Source organism: Procambarus clarkii, chromosome 20 (assembly GCF_040958095.1).
Source record: "Procambarus clarkii isolate CNS0578487 chromosome 20, FALCON_Pclarkii_2.0, whole genome shotgun sequence".
In the NCBI taxonomy this organism is placed as follows: domain Eukaryota; kingdom Metazoa; phylum Arthropoda; class Malacostraca; order Decapoda; family Cambaridae; genus Procambarus; species Procambarus clarkii.
Window position 1 is genome coordinate 41,285,772 of NC_091169.1, and position 19,617 is coordinate 41,305,388.

Genomic DNA, 19,617 nt, shown 5'->3' on the forward strand with positions numbered 1-19,617 from the left:
ATTGAATAGTAACAATGATGCGATTCTTAATTATCCTTACCCAAAGCCTTGAATAGGCTCGGGTAATCATGTACAACCCAATTCACTTTCTCACACACACACACACACACACACACACACACACACACACACACACACACACACACAATCAACTGGTGTACAGATTCCTGAGAGTGACAGTTGAGAGGCGGGACCAAACAGCCAAAGCTCAACCCCCGCAAGCACAAATAGGTGAGTACACACTCTCTCTAAGTGTGTAGATATAATAGAACCCAATAGAATCATGAACCTGTACACCAAATTGACAGTTGTAAGGCGGAACCAGAGAACCGAATCTCAACCCTGCAAGCTCAATTTAGCAAGTTTACGTACGAGCGTTTGCTAGTACACACAAATTTTTGAAAACGCCGCAACAGGCTACAAAATTGTTCTGATAAATGGGTACACTTGCTGGTATTGAATGTCAGTAACCATTTGTTAATACCTTACAAGTCCAGTAACATATCCTGTACCCCAGACCATTACTTCTGTCAATTTGGGTGCGACTAGCCATGAGCGTTTGGCCTCCAACTTTTGGAAAACATTCTTATAGGAATTGATGAGTATTTGCTGGTGGGAGTAGCCAAACTTCAGAAGAGAATAGCGTGCCAGGGTCACATTCAGCTGTCCCCCCACCCCCCTCCCCCACACTCCCTCCCCAGCACGACGATTTTTGCTGTCTGGCCACTGAGCAGTGCCAAAGTATTTAAGAAAAAAAATATATAATTTTTTTAGTAATATACACCATGATTCATTGATCTTAGGAACATTAACATATTTCCTGCTAATCATAATTTGCCTGTAGTCGCATAAAACAGATGATCCTTCCACAACTTCAAAGACTTCTCAGGCCACGCCCACTTTCTCAAGATAATTGGGGGAACTTATTGTAGTTAAGAAAGTTATTTTCTGTAGTCGGAACACCAATTACTAGCCCAGAGGTATATGCAAATATGATACGGTCTGTAGCATAGCCTAAAGTGCCGAGCATTTAAATAATAATAATCACAATATTAAGGCAATTGGAACACTGGAAACATACACGAGACCAGTTCGATAGAATGCAGCCCCCATCGTGGAACCGCCACCTCAGAAAGCACACAAGTTAAAAAAAAATGTCAACAATAAATACTAAGAACTAGAAGGAATAGGCAAACGCTAGAGAATCGTTTCATATGAAATATAACTTTCGGAGTAGTACGGTGGGATCATACTCTCGTCTACGGCTTCCCCAAACACGTCCACTACCGACACACATGTTGTTTATGGTACTTTTAACACGAAGCCCTATTGAACTAGCATGGCGTATGAACTATGGTGGGTGCCGCGAAGACCTCGCTTCTTGCAGGTCCGTGTTCGATCCCCCTACAGTCCAAGCAATTGGCCACCGTTCCTTCCCCTCAATCCTAACCCCCCCCCCATCCCTCCCCACACAGAGCCCTGTCCTCGTATCCCTTCCAAGGTTTATACAGTCGAACTGGCAGAGTACTTCCTCCTGATAATTATCTCGCATGGCACCTAACTGGAAGCTAACTGAAACCCACAAATCCCAGTTGACACACATGGCACCAGAGCCCACTCAGGATAAGTAGATTACAAGAGTGTAACCAGATTATTATTCATTACAAGCAGATGTTCCACATAAGTATCCCCTACAACAGTGTAAGTGTTAAGTGAACTAACGGAAGTAGTTCTTGTTTTAAGTGACACCAGTTTCATCCACAAGTATTGGACGATTGCAGTTTAACCCTGCAGACACACATACGTAAGTACACCTAGACGAGTACACACGCACGCTCACATATATGCACGCACGCGCGCACAAGCCTGTACGCACGCGCACAAGCCTGTACGCATGCGCACAAGCCTGTACTCACGCACACAAGCCTGTACGCACGCACACAAGCCTGTACGCACGCGCACAAGCCTGTACGCACGCACACAAGCCTGTACGCACGCACACAAGCCTGTACGCACGCACACAAGCCTGTACGCACGCACACATTGTCCTGATGAATTACCCTACCCTTTTACTAAAGTGCCCGATACATCACTCCTTTCATTACACGTGAGAAAATGAATAAAAGTCCTCCTATAACAACCCAGAAATATTTACACTAGAGCATTAAGTATATAAAATACAATTTCGTTTGCCTTCGGAGGATAAAGTACAGAATATGTGATGAGGTAGCATATTTCCGGGATATATTATAGATAAAGGGGGAGATGGAGAGGGGCGAGGGCAAGAGAGAAAGAGGGAGAGGGAGAGAGAGAGGGAGAGAGAGAGAGAGGGAGAGAGAGAGGGGGAGAGAGAGGGGGAGAGGCAAGGAAAGTAAGTGGGGGAGAGAGAGAGGCGGAAGAGAGGTGCTTGAAGGAATTTTCTCTGTATTATTCTCTAGCAGAAAATAGTGTGAACATAACAATTTACTCAGCAGTATGAGAGGAAATGGGACGGAAGTAAATATGACAACTTGTGTGAGCGTCGGCAGGGAAAACTTAACAAAAATAACAGCAGCACCAGAGGAAAACTTTTCGAGGAAATAGGTTGTACTTAATTTTTTGTCTCTTTAATAAAAAGACATATTACATATATATGTAATATATGTAATGTGTGATTAAAGTTGTTTTTGGGCTACAGATGTCCGCCCCTTCCCCCCCTATTAAACCTGCTGAATACCCCTCCCCCCCCATTAGACCTGCTGAATACCCCTCCCCCCCATTAGACCTGCTGAATACCCCTCCCCCCATTAGACCTGCTGAATACCCCTCCCCCCATTAAACCTGCTGAATACCCCTCCCCCCCATTAAACCTGCTGAATACCCCTCCCCCCATTAGACCTGCTGAATACCCCTCCCCCCATTAAACCTGCTGAATACCCCTCCCCCCATTAGACCTGCTGAATACCCCTCCCCCCATTAAACCTGCTGAATACCCCTCCCCCCCATTAAACCTGCTGAATACCCCTCCCCCCCCCATTAAACCTGGTGAATACCTTCCCCACCTCCCCCTAAGGTTTAGAGGCAAGGCATTATAACACCGAATTTTAAAGTCAAAACGTCGAAATATTTGCGAGTTTCTATCCGAAGGCGACATTTTTGCTCTAACGGACGGATTGACGGACGAATGGACGGGGGGACGTCACGACCAGCTTGTTGACGGGACATGACAGACGTGCAATATGTCAACCGTCAACCGTAGTGAACACTCACTGACACATCCGGCCTCGCAACACACCCATTCCACCCCCTAAAACTAACGAACATATTCGTTGTTGTTGTCATTACGAACGCGTTTACAAACCTAGTTTATAAATACGGTTTCGTTGCCCATTATTTAGGGGAAAAGGGGGGGAGAGTACACAGGAACCCTTTTAGGGGTATCAGGGGACTCTGGAGGCCATTATGACAGTTTAAAATTAAATTTTGGCCCGAGGGGCGAGTTTATTGGGCAGCGTCACTCATCCTGTGAGTGGACACACCGCCATAGCAGCATGTACAACACTCCCCAAAAGGAAGAAAACCCGCTGGGTTGTTCATCCTGTCACTTGTACCCAGACACAGCTGGGACTTGCTTAACTGTCTCAAGTGAACATCTCCTCAAACAAGAAGATTAACATCTGTCAACCCTTAAAAGCTTACGTTATCATGTGGGTGCAAAATGGGGAAATCTTAAATCCTTTATGACTATGGAATAATGACAGTTTGACGAACAAGGGGAAGATTGAATAGTGATAAAATCTATTCCTGTTAGATATCAGTTTCATTAAAAAAAAAAAAATATCAATAGCAGAGCTTTTATTTTACAAATAAAGAGTTAGGAGCACAACATCTGAAAGATAAGCAAAAGAATGTTAAACAAAAATCCCAAACACCCAAACTAGCTACAATTAATCCCATAATCTATGTATTAATTTCTTTATTATGCACCCCATACCCACCCCCGTGGGCGGTGGTGGATACGGTGATAGAGGCATATAATGGGTTCAGAGACAGAGTCCCAATATTGTTGTTTTTAAGATTCAGCTACTGGGGAACAAAACGTTCCAAGTAGCACGGGCTACGGATAGTCCCACACCATTTGGTCACCACTTGGTCCGGGAGACATCTCCCGTCACGCAGGGTGCAGTTGCGCCTCCACAGATCTCCAGTATCATCTATTGATACTGGTGATGGCTCAAAAGGGCCACCACTTACGGGCTATTCATGCCCGTGCCACCTCTTGGGTGGCTTAATCTTCATCAATCAATCAATCAGGATAGTCCCAAATATTGAATTGTTTATATAGTCCAGGACCCTCAAGGGGATGAAGGGGTGTGGTTGAGGTCTGTCGATAGCGTAAAACTGGGGACCTCCACAATGTTTTGGAATGTAAGGAACGTTACTTTTTGTTATGTACAGCTTATGTTTTTTATTAAAAAGATTATAGGATTTTGTACCCGCATTCCTGGCTGAGTCTGGGTATAATTAACTGTCAAAATGAATAATCCAGTTTTTTTATTTTTCTAACTTTCACCCCCTTCCTCCCCCCCCCTCATCATATTTAGAATGAAACGCGCAGGGTTATTTATCCTGCCACTTGTTCGCAGGAGCAAGGCGCATGCATATGTTGCTATGGCAATATTACTCACAGGATGAGTGGCGCTGCTCAATGTACTCGCCTTTTAAAATATTTGAAATCTGCAAATTTCACCCTTATATAAAGGGTCTATAACAACTAATGCCGTAATTTTGTTAAATGCAACAATCTTAATATGATCTGCCATAGGTAATGTTTTTTTAAGTAAATGGATTAGTACATAATTCACTTAAGAGGAGATTCTTCCTCTCCTCACAAGCCTCGAGCCCTTGCTCCTTATGTGACTGATCAACCCATCTCAATTACCCCTCAGCCAATCCCCGAGGTCTAAGATTACTAATCATTGGGTTCATATCTGACAGCTGCTTGAGAGGTCGCTATCTCCCACGTTGATCCGTAGGCGTAGCTACGTTGATATGTGCGTGTTAACATTCTCACATATTATGTTAACAAATAACAGTGTGAAATGTTAAAGCTTGTTACTATGATATTACGAGAGATTGAGAGTGAGTGAGAGAAAGGGGTGGGTGGGGGGGGGGAATGAAGAAGGGGCTGTCAAAGCCGAAAAGGAAATGGAAAAACATTAATAATTGTGCAAGTGGACTATTGATCATTAATCAAGATTCAAGGCTTTATAGAAACTAGTGCTGACCACTGAAGGGGGGGGGGGGGCAGTCGACGAATCGGACCAAGAGCTGTGAAAACGCCTAACCAATCAAGAGGCGGCGATTAGGTCGTTTTCAACTATCGTGAGAGATTTTAGCTCGAGTCCTCATCCACCGGCAGCTTGTATAACAAAATACAGATCATTCCTCATACACTGGAGTTCATTGTTCCCAAGCCTATTATGTGACACTTGAACCTTTTCCACTACCACTCGCTGCATAGGTATTGGGTGTATAATAAAATAACTCGCTGTAAAATCGCCTCAACTCGTGAATATATCAAACATGAATATATCAAAGGTAACAGAATGACAATTTTTGCCATGTTTCTTGATAACGTTCCTCATAAGTTTTGCAGTCAGTCGCGGTTGCCTTGCACCAGACGTGAGATAACCTTTACCACAAAGAGGGGAAAGGTGGGGGGGGGGGGGTTGGAGGGGCTGGGAGAGGGGAGGAGAAAGTTTGTAGAGGGGGAAGTATATAATCGACCGACAGTGAGAGACATTCCTAGGCGTTTACTTGCACTCTTAAGGACGACAACTTGTCGTGTTGGATCATCTGTCCTGTGTGGCAGATGTGCCCCCATTTTGCACCCGCAAGATAACGTAAGCTTTTAAGGGTTGACAGATGATGATAATCTTGTTTGAGGAGCTGTTCACTTGAGACAGTTAAGCAAGTCCCAGCTGTGTCTGGGTACAAGTGACAGGATGAACAACCCAGCGGGTTTGCTTCCTTTTGGGGAGTGTTGTACATGCTGCTATGGCGGTGTGTCCACTCACAAGATGAGTGACGCTGCCCAATAAACTCGCCCCTCGGGGCAAAATTAAAAAAAAAAAAAATAAATTAAAAAATTTAAAGGAGAGAAGAAGGAAGAGGGAAATTGCCAGGGAGGAAGAAGGAATTACCAAAGAGGGTGAAAGAGAGAGAGAGAGAGAGAGAGAGAGAAACACACACACACACGTACACACACACACACGTACACACACACACACGTACACACACACACACGTACACACACACACACGTACACACACACACACGTACACACACACACACGTACACACACACACGTACACACACACACGTACACACACACACACGTACACACCACACACACACACACGTACACACACACACACGTACACACACACACACGTACACACACACACGTACACACACACACGTACACACACACACACGTACACACCACACACACACACACGTACACACACACACACGTACACACACACACACGTACACACACACACGTACACACACACACGTACACACACACACGTACACACACACACGTACACACACACACACGTACACACACACACACGTACACACACACACACGTACACACACACACACGTACACACACACACACGTACACACACACACACGTACACACACACACACACACACACACACACACGTACACACACGTACACACACGTACACACACGTACACACACACACGTACACACACACACACGTACACACACACGTACACACACACACACACACACGTACACACACGTACACACACACACACACACACGTACACACACACACGTACACACACACACACACACACACACACTCTCTCTCTCTCTAATCTCCTATACAAACTTGCGTCAAGTTATGAAGTCACGCGAGGTCACAGATTATCCACGTGTATTTTTTTCTTGCGTCACTGTGAGTAGGATGCTACATGACTCCTCTTAAGTGCCTTGACCTTCCAAGAGTCCCCTCCCGTGACCCTGGTGAACGGTGCCAATTGACCCTCTCCGAATTTCTCGAGTGACCCTGGTGGCCTTTTTCAAGTGACCCTCCAATGCCCTTCCCTCTCACAGCCCTCGTGTTAGGAACCTTCTTCAAGGTACGAGGGAATGACCTGTTTGGTCCTTTGGCATCAAAGAAAAGGTCCTTGACACTCGGTTATATACTTGTGTAGATCTATTGCATAATAATTTATTTTGGAGATGCGACACATCCAGACATGGATGTGTCTTTTCCCCTATATTTAGGGGGAAAGCCTCGAGGGAGATAAAATTATTGGAGTGGAAAATGAAGAGGTATGACAGCAAAGCAGACAGCCCCCCCCCCCCCGGCTGACACGGAGGGTTGAGCTCTGACAGTTGAGAGGCGGGACCAAAGAGCCAGTCAACTGGTATGATAGAGCCCAGTAGGCTCAGGAATCTGTATATCTACATTTGAAACTGCGTATGGAGTCAGCCTCCACCACATCACTGCCTAATGCATTCCATCTGTTAACTACTCTGACACTGAAAAAGTTCCTTCTAGCGTCCCTGTGGCTCATGTGGGTACTCAGTTTAACACGGGGACAAGGGGACACAGATGGAAACTGCGTGTGCGCGCGTGCGTGCGTTTGTGTGTGCATTTGGAAGATGAGCCAATCCTGGCAGAGCGCGCCAGCTTAAGTATAAAACTAAATATTGTAAACCCGTTAATGTACAGCATGCAATATTTTACACAAGTATAATATTTAATATTGTTATTATTAAATATGGCTGTGCATGTATACATGGATGCTAATGTACACGGCTTGCTGATCCTCTTTGCCCAAATACCAAAAAAGGCCACAAAGGGGCTTTTGTTTTAAAATGTTTTTAAAAGCCCATTGTGCACCCCCATACCCATTCCTTCCGCGGTAATGGGCCCCATATACCCATCCTCTCATTATCCTATGAATATAATCCGGTTCCCCTTTCCAATGTCAAGGTAACAGAGATCTACAATGACGTGATGGGAAAACAAAATAATGAACACCTAATAGAAAGGAAAATAATTATGAGAAACTAAAAAAAAAAGGTAGCGAAGCAAACAATGAATAAAGGAGAGAGGGGGGAGGGGGGGAACTAAAAATTATCGAATCTGAGAGTGAATAAGAGGTCATAAGGAATACCAGATCATTAATATATTACGTACACTTTAACTTAACTCTTGGTATTAACAAGGAATCACATTATTCTACCTAACTCGGCAACATGTACCTTTGAAAAGCCACCTTTTAACTACTTTCAGATAATTTTAACCAAGCAGTTCCCTTTTGTAGTTAAATTTTAGTTAAATTAAGTCCTCTATGATGCCTATATTATTATTACATCTATATGTAATAATATAGGCATCAATCAGGATTGTTTCTGCCCATATGGGCCTCTCCACACATTCCAAGTTTAGTGATTTGTATAGAAAATGTTTTTTCAGGCTTTAATACATTCATTTACTTACCGGTTCTGTCAATGCCTCCATTTTTATTTCCAATGTAACAATACACTTTAAATATCCTCTATAAACTGACGTGTGGGGATAATAGTCATTGTCAATCATTGTGGATCAATTTCCCCCACACCCTTTGGCCAAGAAAGAAAAATAAATTATAGAGGCTTCACTCTCCCTATCATTCTAAACTTTGTGTTCCCCTCAGCACTGTGCAATATCCCCCAAGCTTGCACCTATCCTCTCATCTCGCTGGAGAAGGATAGAATGTTATCATTCCACTCCGGCAAGCCAGTCATTCTTCAAGCACCCCCCCCCCCCTACATAAGGCATCCTGCCACTGCAATATCTCTAACCCATTCCATAGCAACGACCTATTGTGAAGGAAGGTGCAGGAGGCTATTCCATGATTGATGAAGATTAAGCCACCCAATAGGTGGCACGGGAATGAATAGCCCGTAATCAGGCATTCCATCGAACAGTCAATCAACCCGTCATCTTGCAAACAATGTCTTGCATTTCGCTCGTAGACGAGAAGCAAAGGAGCACGGGAAAACAGGCATCGTTTCACAGGCCTGAGAGCCAATGGTGCTTCACATTGTCTTCAAGACATGTCGATGTCTTGTCGATGTCTTGAAGACATCGACAAAAGTGCCCTCAGCAACGGGGTGCCCGTCTCGAAGGGCGGGCACTAAACAAACACACAATATCGTGTTACTGTTGAATGGAGAATCTTTCTTGGGAACTAATCTTAGAGTTGCAAAATGCTTAACTTTCACTCGGGATTTTATGTTAGTAATATCAACCCAAAAATTATCAGCCTGCACATCAGTAAAATATTTTGATAACTCGGCATTATCATTAAATAAACTTGGACATAAATCTCACAATAAATGTTTATAAATACCAAAAAATATATATATTTTTGTTTAAATAAATCGATGTTATTCACTATATCATTCCTGCAGCGGTGCCTATTGCCCCTAGGAACAAGGTTGTTCAAACTCGTTAAGGGCGAAGATACGACCCTGACAGTACAATCTGCTGGCCCGTATTGACTCAGCTTGGGACCTGGGCTTCGCTAACAATGCCAGACTATGCCGCGAGCTTGGGTAATTGGTCACGTGATACGGCATAGTGGATTAACTAGGCGAGTTTCCGCTTGAGTGATAGTTTGCAGAGAATGACAGGAATGGGTATTTGAGGATGTTATCACCGGGGGAAGATTTGCGTGGCTTTTACACTCAAGTTTTTAATTTTTTTAAATTTTGCCCCGAGGGGCGAGTTTATTGGGCAGCGCCACTCTTCTTGTGAGTGGACATACCGCCCTAGCAGCATTTACAACACTCCCTAATAGGAAGAAAACCCGCTTACACTCAAGTTTTGTTGAATCTGCAGTACTTATAACTTGGGTGATGTGTGTTTATTACATGTATAGGTGCCCAAATGCAAAAAAAAGGGTATGTATGGAAGTATCCATAGTATACATATTTGCAACGCGACATAAACATATAGTTTAGACCCAGATTATGTGATAACAGATCTCTAACTCTGTCCATGGAGGATAGAAGAAAATGTATATATGCTGGTTAGCATTGTAAATGTGTGGCCACGTCTGTAGTAGAAAATGATAACCAAATCATCTGGGTACTTGCCACTATTCATATACACAAGCACTAACGAAACCGATACATCTTTCCATAAGATTAAAAAAATGTAAAAGCTGCCAAACAGTTTGAGCCTTGGAGCTCCACGAGGTTGTTCTTAACAACTTTGGGTTGTGATGTTTCCCGGTCATGATTAATGAAAGATGTAGAGGTTTCGTAAGTAGGATACGTTAGTGAACTAATGCTTCTGGCCTAATTCAGACGTTGTGATCGATAGCGTCAATCCAACACATTAATCAATTGGTCACTTAACTCACCCTGCAAATCTTCCCACCTATCATTTGGTGATAAAGATTATCAATCAATATTTCGGCTCCCGCAAGGTGGCACGGGCACGAATAGCCCGTAAGTGGAGGCCCTTTTGGAGCCATTACCAGTACAATAGCTGATATGTGAAATGATTTGGTGATATCTACAGTAAGTGCTAGTTTGGTTATATGAGGAGAGGGGAAGGTCAAAGATCAAAATAAGGGGGGGGGGGGGTGGGGTGAGGAGGGACGCAAGACGAAAGCGGTGATGTAATTGTGAATTTTGTTATTAGTTTTGTACGATAAGGATGTGCTTGATTTCTTAAGGTTCTATATACTATCTCCTAAAGTTATTATATTCGGTTACAAATATTTTTATTTGTTATTGTGTCCGGGTAACATGAGAATACAACTAGCCGTCTGTACTCAACCCGTTCTCGCACTTTCTTACAGTCAATATTGACATTTAATAAGTCAATATTGACTAGTACAGCAACCCGTTCTCGAACTTGCGTATAGAGATAATTCCACTTGTCCATACAAGGCCACTCCTATTTATATCCACCCAATTTCATTCATTTCGGCTCATTACCAGCTAATATATTGGAACAAATTACCGGATAACCAGTTAAACGTTCAGTGCTGGCTTGTTTCAAGTGCAGGTTATACACGTGTGTGAATTAGTATGGAATTAAATTACAGTTCTCTCGTATGGGCTGATAGGTCTTCTGCAGTTTTATTTCCAAATAAATGAACTCAACTAGCTTCCCATTCATTATTACCGCCCACAGAATGGGTATATAGGTACATAAAGAAAATGTTTGAGGCTATAATGGGCTCAGGAACTGCATTAATATATATATATATATATATATATATATATATATATATATATATATATATATATATATATATATATATTTATATATATATATATATATATTTATATTTTAAGATGAATAGGAAAACCAGGGATATACTGAACATCTTGTTTCAGAATCTTTACTTTAAAATGCATAACGTTTCGAATACTTCTCGTATTCATCATCAGATCTAAAAGAAAAAACAGAAATCACAATCAAATAGCTGGTAAACAAAGAACTCATACTGAATATAATTGCCTATCAAAGAAAGGAAAATGCTGAAAAAACAGAACACTTAAGCGCACTTAAAGTGATCAATACAAATAAAACTTATTAACTGTCACATATATTAAAACTAATTTAAAATCCATTAAACTACAAGATGAAATTTATAACTACTAAAACAAACCATTCTATTAAACTTACGTGAAGTGATCAAAAGTGAAACTTGATACCTAACACATAGATACTAAACACTATAACAAATATTTATATAATGACTACAAATCTACAAACAATGTATGTAAAATACAAACAGAATAAACGACAATTATAAAGTACTAACCAAAGTCTTATAAAAAACTCAAATATTAAATAAAATTAAATACCAAAAAATGTATTATATATCCTAAATAGAAGATTATATTAATGTACAATATCAAGACTTGAAATAAGTAAGAAAGGGCAAAGACATGGTAAACTAAACAAAAAATTAAACTACCAAAATGAACTAAAACTCAAATTACAGGGCCTACTGTGCACTATTCAGTGTACAATTGAACAGCTGAAAGGTTGCTATTTAACAGAGGCCGCAGCTCCTTTATATATAAGGATTCCATTACCCTCAAATCTGACTGGCCATTCATACAGGTGTCCAGAATTTTAAAATCAGATTCCAGCAGAGAATGATCAAACTCATAACAATGGTTTCTAATCTCCGAAAATGCTGGTTTAGACAACGGTAATCCAGTCCTAAAAGATAATCCCCGGTGCTCAAGTATCCTAATCTTAAAGTTCCGAATGGAACTCCCGACATATCCAGCATTACAGCTGGAACAATTATACATATATACGACATTTGAGCACAAGGGGGTAGGCACTTTATCTTTAAATTTAAAATAAGAGCCTATGGAATTTGCGTTGACAAAAATAAAAAAATATATATATATTATATATAATATATATATAATATATATAAATTATATATATCATATATAGGTGCCATGTATATAATTATTATATGATAACAATAGGTTTAAGAGCGCCTTCAAGTATAATTTCAAAGTTAAGCGACTTGCATAAACAGTGAGCTAGTGTCATAATCTGCGTTGCATATCGTGCACACCGCCACCTACTGGAAGGGGTTACAATCGCCCACAATTGCTACCTGCAGTTGCAAACTGAGGGGGGATACATTTGACCCACAGTTGAGACGTAGCTCCTGGTCCACGTCAGGCACGGAACGTATCCAATATTCCATGCGTGATGGTTTACGAAGAATTACGAAGATTCGTGTGGACACGAGACGGGTGGGGAAGGGGAAGAGGTGGGTGAATTGAGTGCGAGGGAGGGTCCGTGTGTGCGCGCGCGCGCGCGCGCGCGCGCGCGCGTGTGTGTGTGGGGGGGGGGGGGGGGGAGGGGGTGTTTGAGGGCGTGGACTTGCACTTAATCTAGCGCGCGTTTACGAGTATACTAAAGAGGTAAGAACAAGGTTAGCGATGGTCCTAGGGCATCTCACCGGTGTATAGCCGCCGACAGCCTTACCTAAGGGGTCGAGGGCTTGGCCCCTAGTGTGTGTGTGGGGGGGGGGGGGTGTTAGGGCTGGTCAGGATTGTGGGCTTGAAGCTGGCGGTGCTGCGGGCTGGTGCTGCAAGCACCTACTATGTATGCAAATGAGTACAGGGACTTCTAATATCCATTATGAACTTCAACACCCCGTTTCCATTATGTATAAACGTAAGGAGGCAAGAGAAGTGCTTGAGCTAATGTTGCATCACTCGTATTTACTCATTTTCACTGCCTTGTAATTTTTTTTTACTCATCTGTACAAGCGTTCATTCGTCTATTGACGCAGAAGACAGAGATAATTGTTTATAAAGTGAATAGAATAACACTAAAGTTGAGTCAAACTGCGTCTTTAAGTAAAATATTGCAATTTTTTTGCATCTTAAAATTGCGAGTCGCGTCACGCGAAAAAAAAAATTGTAATTTTAGCGTCAATGTTTTTTTGCTTTTGAGTCCCTGGTGCTTGATATATACCACGCTGGGGTTACACTGCCCACGTCGCTGTAAATCGCTGTAAACTAGTACACTCGAGCTCCTCTTTTGGCCTGCAATACACACCCTGTCATCACCTGATAACGGCAGGTGAAAATGTCAGCTGGCGGCTATGTTATTCCCCAGTGGGATACCTTTATGCCAGAGACTCACGCTCCCGCAGCGGTGGGGATGTAGTGGGGGTGTAGGTGGAGCACCTAATGGTCAATGGACCTAGGGCAAAGTGGGGGTAGAAATAGCCTAAGCTACTCTTTCCCTTTAAGTATCTTTATTGAGACAATAAAAAATACATCTCAAAGCTGGGCAAGCAAGCTTGTGAGTTCAGCTTGCCCTAATTCGAGTGTATTACAAGCCGTCGACGAAGGGAATGTGACTTGTTAATGCGTCATAGTTTGTCATTGCATGGAGGCTTGACCTCGTATATACCTGGAGGAGGGTTCTGGCAGTTAGTATTTTGGGGAAGAACAAAGTTTTCATCAGTGTATTACAATACATGTAGGTATGTGTACTGATATCCATCATTTTGGTATACACCGACAACCCCACAAATGAATCACGCCATCTGAGGTGAAATATCAAGTCACAGGTAAATGAAGGATGTTTATTATGCTGTATTGAAAACAGGTGTAAATAGCTGTAAATACTTATCTATAACATACACGAGAACTTCCCAGGGTTAGTATGATGATTTGAATGAGATTTCTCTCGAAGTTGATTTGAATAAAAATGGAGATTTGTCAAAGTTGATTTCTGTCACTTAGAACAATCGCCACAGGACACCTGTGAATAACATAATCCGGATGAATCATCCGGATTATTTCCCCTTGCTGGCTCGACCAAGCATCTTGCCTTCCAACATGCTTAACTTACCCAAGGCTTCCCCTTACTCCTTTTGCCTTCTCCAGCACTTTTTATCCCCTGCACTTCCCCTTCCTCCCCACCAGCATATCCCATTACTGTCACCACCTCATGCAAGCAGCTGCCGTCCCATCGTCCGTCCCATCGTCCCTAGCCTAACAGGAGGTAACCGGGTCCACCTTCTGTCTATGACTAATGACGGGCGAACTGCGACAGAAAACACTGAGTGCTTCCTTTCAACCATGGCCCTTTGTCTCAGAGATGAAAGAAGGAAAATGAGGGGAAGGAATAAGCGCGGAAAGGGATGAAAAAGAAGGGATAAAGATAAAGACGAAGGGTGTGTGCGTGTGTGAGAGAGAGAGAGAGAGAGAGATAAAGGGGGAGTAAGGGTAAACATTGGAACCTTTTTGTTGACAATGTAAAACTTGTGTGCCAGCTAAATTTACAGGCGACTACAGGAAATAACTTTTCGTAAAAAGAAGGCATCAGAAGGGGGCTTTTGGGGAAGCACACGAGCAGAATTATCGTAAAATAAAGTGTGATGATCTGAGAAGGGTGGAAGGTGTGAGGAAGGTGTGAGGAAGGTGTGAGGAAGGTGAGGTGAAGTGCGTTTAGTCTCTGTAAGATTCCTTGTAGAAGAGTAACATTGTAGGATCGGTTTTCTTAAGATCTTTTAAATCAATATTATTCTGCTATTTTGGGTAACTGCCTGCGTGCGTGCTCGCATGTGTATGCACTTGTAGGGCGAGCTTCAGATCCTGGGTCCCGCCTTTTTGCATTGGTACCCGGTTCACCGGCTTCTCATCAGCTCTTGAAAAACTGCCGTTTGTAAAATATAGTAAAAGAGGAGGTAGTTCACTTTTCTAACGTTGAAGCAGCATTTCCTCGCATCCCTAGAGCTCATTTACGTTTCAATATTTCCAACCATGTAACGTAACTCGGTAATGTAACCTTCATACGTAAATACAATTTTAAAAGCACTACATAGATACACAATCACCTTCTGTGGTTGATTGTTCAATAAATCTAAATCACTCAATTATACGTTTAACGAATCTGTCACCCTGTCCATGGAGGACAGAAGAAATTGTATATATTCTGGTTAGCACTGCAAATGTGTGGCGACGTCTGTGGTAAAAAAAAAAAAAATGCTTTCCCCAACGACCCTCCTTCCCCCACGACCCCCCCCCCCCCCACGACCAAGCACCCCCTCCCTGGTAGAGTTAATACGGTCGTAATTAAAGGGAGGAACAAAGTTACCTCACTTGCTGGTGAGGAAGAGTCGTATCCTCTTGCCTCTCCTCTTCACCCTCCTCCACCTCTTCCTTGTATCGTCTTTCTCTTCTCCTCTCCACCTTCTGCGTATTTCTCCCTTTTCTACTTACGTAATGGTTACGGGCTCACCATAGCCCGTGCTACATGGACACTTCGTTCCGAGTAGCTAAATTGAAAACCTCAACAGTACTTATCGCCAATTAAAAAAATACATATCCTTCTCAAGCACCACGAGAAAAGGCAGAGAGAGGGGGAGGGGAAGTTGGGGGGTGTTGTAAACACTACCCCCCTCCCCCCGTCAACACTACAACCCCCCACCCCTTCCTGGGGAGAATGGGGGGGGGGGTAAAATGAACAAATTACACGCCCCCCCCCTTTTGCTAGTGTTGACAGGAAGCGGGGGGGGGGGGGGAGTAGTTAAGACGGGAAAGTGATTGCTTGTTGTCTCCTAGGCTCACTCATCCCTCATACACCCCTCAAATTTCCCAACACTCAACCATCCCAGAGACTAACGTATAACAACCTAACCATTCAAACATACCACCCAATTACACCATCCTTCAGGACACACACACACACACACCACAGTCAGGGCAAAACTTCATGACTTCAAACACATGGACATCAGAGCCCATAACCCTGAAAATTATAGGTGCAATTAGGCCTTAAATCACCCACCCCAAAAAAATGTTTTTGCATCCACGGAAATGTTGTGGAGCTTTGCAGTAATGTCCTGAAATGTTGCACGACAAAGTCACAACAATGGACATGTTTAATTTCAATGCTGCGCGCGATCCCAACAGACATCATCAGAACTTTAATGGCGTCCAGACGCGACGGGGATTGAGTGGCTAGGAGGGGGGGTAGGGAGGATTGGGAGGAGGGGTGGAATGGAGAGAGAAAGGGTGGGAAGGGGGTGGAGGGGGGTGCATGGAGAAGGGCAAAAGGGGAGGGAGGTGAATGAATACCAGCATTATCCTCCTATCAGTCTACACAGGACAATAGGTCTTTACAGTAGGCATGTGTATGTCATATGCACATATGCATATGCACATATGTCATGGTTGCAATCAATTACATATGTTTGAATTTGGAGGTAAATTCTTTTTTTTTTATTTTTATTTTTACATGCAAGCATGCGTATAACGTACAAGAAAAACAGAACAAATATAACATAGAACAAAAGTACAAAGCACACATATGTACAAGGACAAAGGAACAAATCAATAGAAGACCAGCCAGAAGGGCTGACCACAAAAAAATGCATATACAAACAATACACAATTAGTAACACGGTGTAATACAAACATAAGGGAAAACCCCAGGACAAAATGCACACAAAACAAGCCTGCTAACACCTCAAATACATACAGAGAGGCGAGAAACATACAAGAATAAGGACAATAACAATAAAGAAAACAGATCCGCCATAACAAACGGAAGGCAAAACATAAAGAGCACACGCCAACAGCCTGAAGGGCACACAATATGACAAACAAGTGCACACGACATCCATAACCGAACACACAAACGCATAGGAACCGCACACCCCCCCCCCACGAGCCATACAAAAAAAAACCCAAAACAAACCGGAGCACGCAGGAACCGGGAAACAATACCCACCCACCCACATACACACCCCACAACCAGGCAACACAAAATACATAGAAATCACTTGCGAGGAACCTCGTGAGAAATGTACTTCTCCGGGAACTGCTCACGAGGATATTTCGACTTGTAAGCTTCCCAGACGAGATCTTCAAGGTCGGTAGGGTTTTTGATCCCCCGCACTCGGGCGGGTATCATAAACTCAGGAACATCTATATCTGGCGGCATCGGCCAATGCCTAAGGTCACTGACGCAAGTCGCATAACGAGGCTGGGGAGCGCCAACCACGCCCTTCGAGGAAGCAGATGACACCGGAGAAGCGGACGAGGGACGCCGAGCCTGCCACGCCTTCGCCATCGGAGCAGGTGTCGGACGCTGAGACGACAGCACTTCCACGGATACCGCAGGAGACACGGAAGGGACTGCAGGAAACGGAAGAGGCGGCAAGACCGCTGCCGAGGAAACGGGTAACGAGGAAGGGGCCACAGAACATCCAGAGCGAGCATCCTTTCTCAACATCACCACCAGGCCACCCCGCTCACCACCAACTACAGCAGGGGGAACCACCGCCCACGAAGAACCGGAGCCATCCGACGCAGGACCCTCGGACACCGGACCAGAGGTTGAGGCCGAAACGCCGGCACCGGCATCCTCAGGCAAGTGTACCTCCGCCACCACCGTAGTGTGCACCACATCCGGAGCCACGCCACCGTCAACGGAAGGACGACACTCGTCGAATTCGCCAACATCAGCCCACACAGAAGAACGCCGGGAACGCTTAGGCTCGGGCCGCACATCATCAGACCCGGAGGCAGACTCAGCGACCCGCGCAGCACCAACCGAGCGAACCGACGCACGCCGCAGCACGGCAGCCTCCTCAACCACACGGGGCACCAGGCCAGGCACAGGAGGGAATTCCGGATCCACCTCAGCTCCCAGCACAGCCGGGACAGACGGCGAGGGTGCAGGGACCGGGACAGACACAGCAGAGGAAGAACTGGAAGACGAGGGGACCGAGCAAACGGCAGGCGGAAGAGGCTCAGGGACACCAGCCGGAGCACTAGGCGAGGACACAACCTCCGGAGGAGATGCGGCAACAACAGGGGGCGCAACAGGCGGAGCAACAGCTGCTACAGAGGGCACCTCCTCAGCCGAAGAGACGTCCATACCCACCGAATCATCCCCCACAGGAAGGGGCGGAAAATCCTCCTCACTGAAGAGGTTCACTGGTGCAACAGGAGGCGCAGAACAGTCATCGTTGTGGTCTTTTGGGCCATCAGGCTGCTAACACGTCCGCGGCTGACGGGCGTAAAACACCCGAACGTTGAACCCCATAAGGCGCACAGAGGACGGAATATCCGCCCGGAGTCTCATGCCCAGGGTGCGAATGTTAGACCTCACACCCTTAAGAGGACTAGAAGACACCACGTTCACTCTCACACTAACAACTGCGCCAAACCGCCCGAAATACCGCCGTAGCAGAGCCTCTGGAAACTCCAAGGGAGCCCCATGCACACTGATGTAAGTAAGTGCACCACTTCTATCCGAGAGGGTGACAGTGCCCGCACAATCCGGCAGGGGCAGTGTCCGCCCCTCGTATCGCCGGAGAAAATCGCGATACGCCGCCTCCTCTGCAAACTTCACAATGGCCCTACGGGCCGTTACCAACTCTACCCCATAAATCGCAAACACAGGGACAGAGAGCAGTTCACAAGCCAGGGCAATCTCCGGGTAACCAGCCCGCACAGAGAACTCTAGTCCCACAGACTGAGCCCGGACGACTGGGGGTAGAGGGACCCCCATCGTAACGCCACGTCAGCACAGGCGAGCAGACACACACCCGCCCCCAACCGGCCGAAACGGGCAAACAACACCAAACTGCTGGAGCGCCGATTCAACACGTCTGCCCCGCACCGAAGCTAGGGCCAGACTCAAAAACGGGAAAGTGATTGCTTGTTGTCTCCTAGGCTCACTCATCCCTCATACACCCCTCAAATTTCCCCACACTCAACCATCCCAGAGACTAACGTATAACAACCTAACCATTCAAACATACCACCCAATTACACCATCCTTCAGGACACGGACGGACACACACACACACACACACACCACAGTCAGGGCAAAACTTCATGACTTCAAACACATGGACATCAGAGCCCGTAACCCTGAAAATTATAGGTGCAATTAGGCCTTAAATCACCCACCCCAAAAAAATGTTTTTGCATCCACGGAAATGTTGTGGAGCTTTGCAGTAATGTCCTGAAATGTTGCACGACAAAGTCACAACAATGG

The 19,617-nt window shown here is 44.6% G+C and overlaps 1 protein-coding gene across 3 annotated transcripts in view; it reads right to left on the minus strand.

The window, feature by feature from the left end:
• The window catches only part of LOC123755507 (uncharacterized), a 470,690-nt gene that overhangs the window by 45,139 nt on the left and 405,934 nt on the right, over positions 1-19,617 (minus strand). The window lies entirely within an intron of this gene.